Raw genomic sequence first — 9648 nt, forward strand, 5'->3', positions numbered from 1 at the left:
TCATCGCTTTTTTACAAAGTGTTTCTTTTACCGAAATCTGTGCTTGATTGTTGCCTTCAGTCATATTTATTACGTTGAAATATCATGTGTGAATTGTATCTCCCCCCCCCCCCCCCCTATGTAATGCCTCTCGGGGCCTTTAGGGGATTGAAAATAAATAAATAAAAATATAAATAAATAAATAAATAAATAAATAAATAAATAAATAAATAAATAAATAAATAAAACCTTCGTGAGGAATGGAAACACAAAAACAGAAAGAGAAATAGTTGAGGCATATTTTATAAGGAAAGCAGGCGACAAGTGGGTCAGCTGTGCATATTTGATCTTGCAAGAAAAAGAAGTGACGTTTCTTTCGAGATATCTAGGCACTTGCATTGATTGACCATACAATCGTGTGTATGATCTGATTCATTTCAATCTTTGTGTGTATGATAATGAGTGCAGGATGTACCTGATGCGCAGAGCATAAATAGATGACCGTTTGTAATAAACGCCAGTTGGAAGTAGTGCCAGTCCTGTGGCATGTGTTCCTTCTACTTCGTCTTCGTCTTTAGGCATTTGTATGAAAACTATCGAGAGAAGTTCGGTTTTATGGCAGCAAATATGCTTTACAAACGTCTGTCTCTGACGGTGTGTTAATGGTGACATAAGGAACATATGATGCTTAGAGCACTTTACGAAAGCGATAGGCGTGGTCAGTTCTCTTTTTTATAGTTTATTCTTAGTCCTTCGAACTTCGCAGTGTATTGAACGAAACGCAATGCTAGTTTATCAATGCTCTGGCTTCCTATGCCTTCCAATAAGCCTGACGGTTCCTAATTGATAAATAAAATGTTATCGTCTGGCCACAACGTTTATCAGATATGTGGTCTTGGAGATTGAATACGCCCCGCAGACAAGCACAAGAATTAATGAGCAGTAACCACTGGAACGGCAACCTTTTGGCGTGGACATTACTTAGACTGCAGAAGAGCGACTGCAACTGGGCATCAGTTGGTCTAAGGTTATTCATTTATTTATTTATTTATTTATTTATTTATTTATTTATTTATTTATTTATTTATTTATTGACACTGCACTCAAAGTCAAAGAGATTACACAGGAGAATGGTAAAAAAAGGTTAATATAAAAAATTTTCTCATGTTTACACATTTTCAGCTAATATGCACACAACACTGAGAAGCTTTCCATGCAGATAAATGCTATAGCTACAAACTAAGTGAGCAGAGTTACGTATAGCGAATAAGTGCAAGGTTACAGAATGTTAGAGATCACGGTTTATGGTTTTGGATATAAGCAAGACTGAGTGGGAAGACAGTTCCACTCGTTAGCTGTTCGGGAGACGTACGACTGCAAGAGAGCAAGTGTTCGACACAACGGAAGGAAGTTTGGAAGAATGGTTGGGCCGCAGTGAAATGTACAGAGGAGGAAGGAGAAATTGGTCACGTAGATGAAGATAGTCCTATCTAGAAAAACGGCTGAAACGCTGAATTTTGCTACTAGACGCTAAAGATGGAATGTTAAGACTTGATTTCATTATTGTTATGCTAGTCGCACGGTGTCAGTGTGATCAAATGAAACAAACGCAGTTGCATTGCACGATTTTTCCTGCACGGGTAAGGCTTTCTTGACATGAGGCCGTATAACGTAAAATATTTAATTATGACTTTATTTACAAGATACAGAACTATTCAGAACTGTTTCTATTGAATTTCGGCCGTTAGCGCTCCACGATTGGTGAATGATTGGTTAAAGTCACGAAAACTGGAAAGACTACCCGCCCCCCGCCTCTCCCCATCTGTTATGACGTGTTGCACATCTATTATGTTTGATTAGGCCGAAAGCTTTTAGGCGAAAGCGTTTTCCCGCCATAAGTCATCCAGTAGCCAGGTTCATTAACTACGCAAATAGAGCATTACAAATAAATTATTACTTTGTTCACCCGTTGACGACTCTTCGGATCATGCATGGCCACCTGTTAACAGAATAAAGTTTAAAACGGCAGTCTTGCTGGCTCAGTTAAGTGAGTAGATGCTTGAGGCTGAATTGAAAAATGGGCATCGCGAATGGCAATGACCGAAAATAAAGGTAGATTTTTCTCTAATTTGAATGGTCTGGACGGATGGTGCCACTATTACACGAATGAAATAATGCTTCGACGAAACGTATTCAGTTTTAAACAAAAGTTATCGCTTACAACGGCCGAATCAATAAATAGCACCAAGCACGACCAACTCTCGAACGCCATATCTGAGCGAAGTGTCTGTGCGAGTGGTCGGTCGCGGTGTAGCGAGAAAAATCTGGCTCCCTGAGCGACGTAACAGGACGTACTACGTACATTTCTCGCGTAATATGCCCACTATAACCCCCTGGATGAAAGTTACCGCATTTTCATTCAATTTTATATTTGTTCATGCCTTGTTGTCGATGTGAAGCGTTAGAAATAAATCGAACATGTGAATTTTGACTTCACCGATTAGAGGAGCGAATCGAATACGACAGTATTCATCGAAGAGAAAATTGTATTCCGCCCGACGGCAGCATGATGCCATAACGGAAGACAATACTGGTTCCTGAGGAAGAAGGCTTCCCCAGGCAAGGGCGTTCCCAGGACAACGATGAGGTCTTCTTCAAGCGCGAAGTTTCTTTGTGAAAAAAAAAATGGCAGTTTCGCCTGAAGGAAGCGCGAAGCATTGAGAGCGATAGCAAGGCTTGTGCTTGAAATGCTCGGACGGTGTTCTAACGACACGCGGGTGCGACATGTCGGCGCGACGCAGGGCACAAGGCAACTCCTGCTGGGCATGGAAGGAACAGCGCGACCTGGCAGCTACCGGGCGTCTCGCGAAGCTGGCGTGATGAGAAGCACGCAGGCAAGCCAATGGCGTTGTATGACTTGTGCACATTTGCTTAAGAGTGTGTGGCAGATATACACCCCAAAGGGCGTAATCTTTTTTTAGAGTTTATAACATTTGTCAGGCGATCTATGAAAGCTCGAACAATGGCTTGCCGCAAACCACCGGGAAAGAAACCAGCGCGGCTTTTGCTTCGAAGGTTGCAGCAGTGGGTGGACGGTGGGGCTAGTTTCGGTATTGGCAATAAAGCGTCGCCGCGAAAATGGCAGCCAAAGGAAAATTCAATAACTTTTGCATTTGTGGCTCTATCTTTTCAGCCTGCATAACAGCAAAGTGAAGTGATGCAATTATGTGTACAAATAAAATGTGCTTTTGGCTATTTTCTTTTTCCACATCTTATATGTTTATTTGGTCGCTTCTTTTGTCGCGCCATCGGGCGGCGCTTTCGCTCTTTCCGCTTCGGCTGCCGTTCTCTTCGTCTGCTCCGGCCGCTTTCTGCGCACGCGCACGTTTCCTCTTGTGCTCTGCGGCCTAAAACTTTCTTTCTGCGCCCACGAATGTTCTGGCAATGCCGGAAAAACTGAGGAGAGGATGCACGGTTTGCTGCGCGGCTGTGGCAACTCGGGGAGCAACACGAGGGCGAAAATTTTCCGTTTCCCAGCGGACGAGAGGTAAGCACTACTTTTCTGCAGTCACTATGAAGAAGCAAGCAATGTGCTTATGAAAACAGCTATAAGACGAAACGAAAGATCTTCTGCGCTTGTTTTCAAGTGAATATCTTTTTTGGTTTTGCGCGGCGCATTTTTCTGCGGTGTTGTAAGAAACTGAATCTAGTTAGCCGATTGATGCTAGCTGACGCGCAGACGGAAATTTGGACTCGGTATATGTTAGCGGTTTCTCTTTTTTCTACGGCTAAAAAACTTCGAATCTAGATCTGCCGAAGCCATTTTAATGCTTGCTGCACAAACTGGTTACGCTGGAGAGAATTCCGATGACCAGTTTTCTGTTATTACATCACCACCTTTGAATAGTCATGAACACAGCACAAGTAAAAAAAAAGAGAAACCATTTACGTAGCAGTCACCGTTTGCGTTTTGAATTACAAGAAGTTCGAGTTACGTATGTGACGACATAGGTTCGCTTCACTTTTCAACCTGTGCCTAGAAGGGCAGATTTTTTTAGTTGCTTCTTAATTCGTACTCTCAACTTTCGTTTCGCGTTTAAGTGTTATTTAATCACGACCACGCGTTTTTTCCCCCATTTTTCAGATGCGACATATGGCGAAATATGGGGAGCCCTGGCGGGGCTGGCATGGGAGCAGATATATAACGGCTACGGCCTTTGCTCGGACCATTTCGGAGCAAGGGGCTACGCCTACGCTGTCGTGGTCGACTAGGCCGACTGTGGGAGTGCAATAGCGGTCACTGATCGATGAAGATACGGAAAACAAGTTATTAGTGAATGCCAATCTGTGCTCGTGTAGTTCATTATTTTCGTACAAAAACCACTTGACAGGGGACGGCGCAAGCGTCATGAGGACGGCCAGCGCTGTGTTTTGCTTGTCGCGTGCTACGGCGCCGGTTGCCCTGTGGCGTTACGCAACGAAATTTGCTCCGCGTGTGCCGAAAAACCGCGTGCTTTGTCAGCTTCTCGTTATTGCTTGCTCGTCTGCGGCGCAGGATATTCCCAAATATAGGCTAAATAGTTTTACTTTCGCGTTAATTAAGACTATAGCTGGTAACATACAGGAATTCTATAGCATTAACGAGAGGGTGGCAGGTCTTGTCGTGAAACTTAATAAGAGGTACAAATTAAAGGTAGTAGAGGTCTACGCCCCTACATCCAGTCATGATGACCAGGAAGTCGAAAGCTTCTATGAAGACGTGGAATCGGCGATGGGTAAAGTCAAAACAAAATACACTATACTGATGGGCGTCCTCAATGCCGAGGTAGGCAAGAAGCAGGCTGGAGACAAGTCAGTGGGGGAATATGGCATAGGCACTAGGAATAGCAGGGGAGAGTTATTAGTAGACTTTGCAGAACAGAATAATATGCGTATAATGAATACCTTCTTCCGCAAGCGGGATAGCCGAAAGTGGACGTGGAGGAGCCCGAATGACGAGACTAGAAATGAAATAGACTTTATACTCTGCGCTAACCCTGGCATCATACAATATGTGGACGTGCTCGGCAAGGTGCGCTGCAGTGACCATAGGATGGTAAGAACTCGAATTAGCCTAGACTTGAGGAGGGAACGTAAGAAACTGGTACATAGGAAGCCCATCAACGAGTTAGCGGTAAGAGGAAAAATAGAGAAATTCCGGATAAAGCTACAGAACAGGTATTTGGCTTTAACTCAGGAAGAGGACCTTAGTGTTGAAACAATGAACGACAATCTTACGGGCATCATTAAGGAGGGTGCAATAGAAGTCGGTGGTAACTCCGTTAGACAGGATACAAGTAAGCTATCGCAGGAGCCAAAGATCTCATCAAGAAACGCCAATGTATGAAACCTTCTAACCTTACAGCTAGAATAGAACTGACAGAACTTTCCAAGTTAATCAACAAGCGTAGGACAGCTGACATAAGCAAGTATAATATGGATAGAATTGAACATGCTCTCAGGAATGGAGGAAGCCTAAAAGCAGTGAAGAAGAAACTAGGAATTGGCAAGAATCAGATGTATGCGTTAAGAGACAAAGCCGGCAATATCATTACTAGTATGGATGAGATAGTTCATCTGGCTTAGGAGTTCTATACAGATTTATACAGTTCCAGTGGCACCCACGAATGCTATGGAAGAGTGAATAGTCTAGAGGAATTTGAAATCCCACAAGCAACGCCGGAAGAAGTAAAGAAAGCCTTGGGAGCTATGCAAAGGGGGGAGGCAGCTGGGGAGGATCAGGTAACAGCAGATTTGTTGAAGGATGGAGGGCAGATTGTTCTCGAAGAACTGGCCACCCTGTACACGCAATGCCTCATCACCTCGAGCGTACCGGAATCTTGGAAGAACGCTGATACAATCCTAATCCATAAGAAAGGGGACGCCAAAGACTTGAAAAATTATAGACTGATTAGCTTACTCTCCGTTGCCTACAAAGTATTTACTAAGGTAATCGCAAATAGAATCAGGAACACAGACTTCTCTCAACCAAAGGACCATGCAGGATTCCGTAAAGGCTACTCAACAATAGACCATATTCACACTATCAATCAGGTGATAGAGAAATGTGCAGAATATAACCAACCGTTATATATAGCTTTCATTGATTACGAGAAAGCGTTTGATTCAGTCGAAGCATCAGCAGTCATGGAGGCATTACGGAATCAGGGTGTAGACGAGCCGTATGTAAAAATACTGAAAGATACATATATAGCGGCTCCACAGCCACCGTAGTCCTCCGTAAAGAAAGCAAGAAAATCCCGATAAAGAAAGGAGTCAGGCAGGGAGATACGATCTCTCCAATGCTATTCACAGCGTGTTTACAGGAGGTATTCAGAGACCTGGATTGGGAAGAATTGGGGATAAGAGTTAATGGAGAATACCCTAGTAACTTGCGATTCGCTGATGATACTGCCTTGCTTAGTAACTCAGGGGACCAATTGCAATGCATGCTCACTGATCTGGAGAGGCAAAGCAAAAGGGTGGTGTTAAGAACGGCCCAGCTGAGGTGCAAGTTTTGCCAGCCAGTTGCGACAGCGACGGCAAGTTTCTTGGAAAGCCACCGTTACGCTCTAGTCTCGTCGCGATTGTGACCAAACTCGATCGGCAGACCAACTATTGTTACCGAACCCACCAACGCGACCTGTTCTGCTATGAGCGGCGAAGTTGCCGCGGGAACGTCTACGAAGGCCCCTTCCCACGCGCCGTCCAAGACGCAAGACAATGGGCATCTGGCGGCGCGCTGCGGGGGTCAGCTCGGGGAATAAAAGGCACCTTTCCTGACACCAGCCCCGAGCTATACGAAGTCCGTCTGACGTCGGCTCCGGACCGTGAACCTCGCGCAAAGAAGTATGTGTGTGAGTGTGTGTGTGTGTGTGTAAGCCGTCCCGCAGAGAGGCGACTTGTTTACGATGACTGGACGACCGTTTCCCTCACCTTGGGATCGAGGGAGGACCGAGTCTTTATAAACCGCTGCTGTGCGGCTGCTCAGTGCACTCTCTCAAGCAGTCATGTTAGACTGATGTAGATACTGTAAATAAACCCATATTCCTCGTTCTCGATGAGAAGCAGTCCTTCCCTTCAACAACGTCCTCAGCGTGGATAAGTTGGACGATGGCATGGGCAAGCTACCTTCTAATTCATGCCCGACTCCAATCTTGACAACTGATTACGAGCGATGGGATTGAGCCCCCAATCCGAACAGTGGGTCTAAAAAATTAATCTGCAGAAAACTAAAGTAATGTTTAACAGTCTCCGTAGAGAACAGCAGTTTACGATAGGTAGCGAGGCACTGGAAGTGGTAAGGGAATACATCTACTTAGGGCAGGTAGTGACAGCGGATCCGGACCATGAGACTGAAATAATCAGAAGAATAAGAATGGGCTGGGGTGCGTTTGGCAGGCATTCTCAGATCATGAACAGCAGGTTGCCATTATCCCTCAAGATAAAAGTGCATAATAGCTGTGTCTTAGCAGTACTCACGTACGGGGCAGAAACCTGGAGGCTTACGAAAAGGGTTCTACTTAAATCGAGGACGACGCAACGAGCTATGGAAAGAAGAATGATGGGTGTAACGTTAAGGGATAAGAAAAGAGCAGATTGGGTGTGGGAACAAACGCGAGTTAATGACATTTTAGTTGAAGAAATGGGCACGGACATGTATTGAGGAGGGAAGATAACCGATGGTCATTAAGGGTTACGGACTGGATTCCAAGGGAAGGGAAGCGTAGCAGGGGGCGGCAGGAAGTTAGGTGGGTGGATGAGATTAAGAAGTTTGCAGGGACGACATTGCCACAATTAGTACATGACCGGGGTAGTTGGAGAAGTATGGGAGAGGCCTTTGCCCTGCAGTCAGCGTAACCAGGCTGATGATGATGACGATGATGATGATGATGATGACGACGACGACGATGATGATGAGTTTTCGCTGACAATGAATGAATTCACGTTCGTAAAGTGTCGCGCCTTGAGGCGCTATAACGTAAAAAAACTATTCCAAACTTTTCTATTCCAATTCTGTTCTCAGCCCTACGCGATTGGCGAAAAACTTTTTTAGACCACCCCAACTTCACCTGTCTGTCGCGCGACGTCATGAAAACCTCGATAGCTCCCCGTCTGATATGACGTGCACACACTGATTATGAATGATTTGACCGAACAAAAGAAAAATAGTTATTTCTGATTCCATGCCTTTTCGGCATTAGCCCTCGGCGATTTGTCAAAAGTTTTAGGGCGACACCCACTTCTCCTGCCTGTCACGCGACATCACAAAACCGCAAAAACTCACCACGTGAAAGGGACGTGTACGTGTTAGGAATGCATTAATATGCCAAACAAAACTGAATTTTCCTTTGAATAGCCACAGGCTGCCCCGTTCCGAAACGAATAAAAGATGGCTGACGCCGATCGCTCAAGCACTGGCTATTCGCACCTTCCGGAGAGCATGGGTTTATTTCCGTGTAATAAAACTTTTTGCGTATCCGTGTAACGCTTTCGAGCACTTTCGGCACGTTTACAACCTCGTTCTGCCAAGTCTTTTTTGCTGAGGATCCGTTTTGGCGTCATTCTTAAGCTTCCGTTGCATGCCGCCATGATTGTCGACGAGCCACCGCAAGCTGAGTAAGGGAAAGCGGATCAATCGCAGACGCCGGCACCACCCTCTTCATCCGGTTATCGATTTTCAGTGCAGTGGCTCGGCCCCATCGAATCCCTCTCCACGTGAGCATGCTCCTCGCCTCTTGTGAGCCAATTACATAAGACAAGCCGCTGAGTGTAGGCAATGTTATTCATTTTTCAAGCAAACAAAAGTGACTTCCTATGAACGAGGATATCGTTTGATTGGTCTGTTCAGACAGCCCTGCGAGTGACCGCCCGGTGCTTGCGTCGGTGGTTACGCAAATTTTACGTCAGGAAATTGGAATAAAAACATATTGGAATAGTTTTATGTTATAGGGCCCCAGGTCTTGTCGCGCGCTGCCGTCTTCTCCTTAAGCGTGGTTTGCCACTTTATAGCAGAAATTCTTCCGGAGCAGAAATTCCAACGCTCAGTTGCCCGGCAGCTTTAAACTATTGGAAGTTAGTTTTGATCTTAAGGGTATTTTGCAGAAAAATCAAGCCAAAGTAAATAACACGCTAAATTAGCAAATCCTTAGCAAGGTGAATCAAAACTTTCATCGACCAAGAAAACTAGCTCTAAAAACGAATGGCTAGTATTCCTGAACTTGTTACATAAATATACCGCAACACTAAAACTTGGAACATTGGTTATTAAATATTGGGGGCGTATTTCTGCTTGAAATCCAGCAACCAAACATAATGAGAACTAACCTGTGTGTATTACAGTAGTATTTTACGAAAACAGTTCTGTTTTTTGTCACGTGCACTAGTAATTTGAGGATGAACGGGCTTTTCATGTCATATTTTTATAAACGTGAAGCGATGTCATATGGCACGCTTGTGTGGCCAGTGGAATTCGCTTCATAGTGGAACATGACACCCAAGTAAAGACAGGGCGCTGCGCTTGTCCCGTGTGCCTTGCCACAACGTGCAGCTTCAGCGAAAATTTGCGAACTAGCCTGACAAGATGTTTTGATGATGTATCTGTGTTCACGGGTTCTACACTACCGTAGT

Source organism: Dermacentor andersoni, chromosome 1 (assembly GCF_023375885.2).
Source record: "Dermacentor andersoni chromosome 1, qqDerAnde1_hic_scaffold, whole genome shotgun sequence".
In the NCBI taxonomy this organism is placed as follows: Eukaryota; Metazoa; Arthropoda; class Arachnida; order Ixodida; family Ixodidae; genus Dermacentor; species Dermacentor andersoni.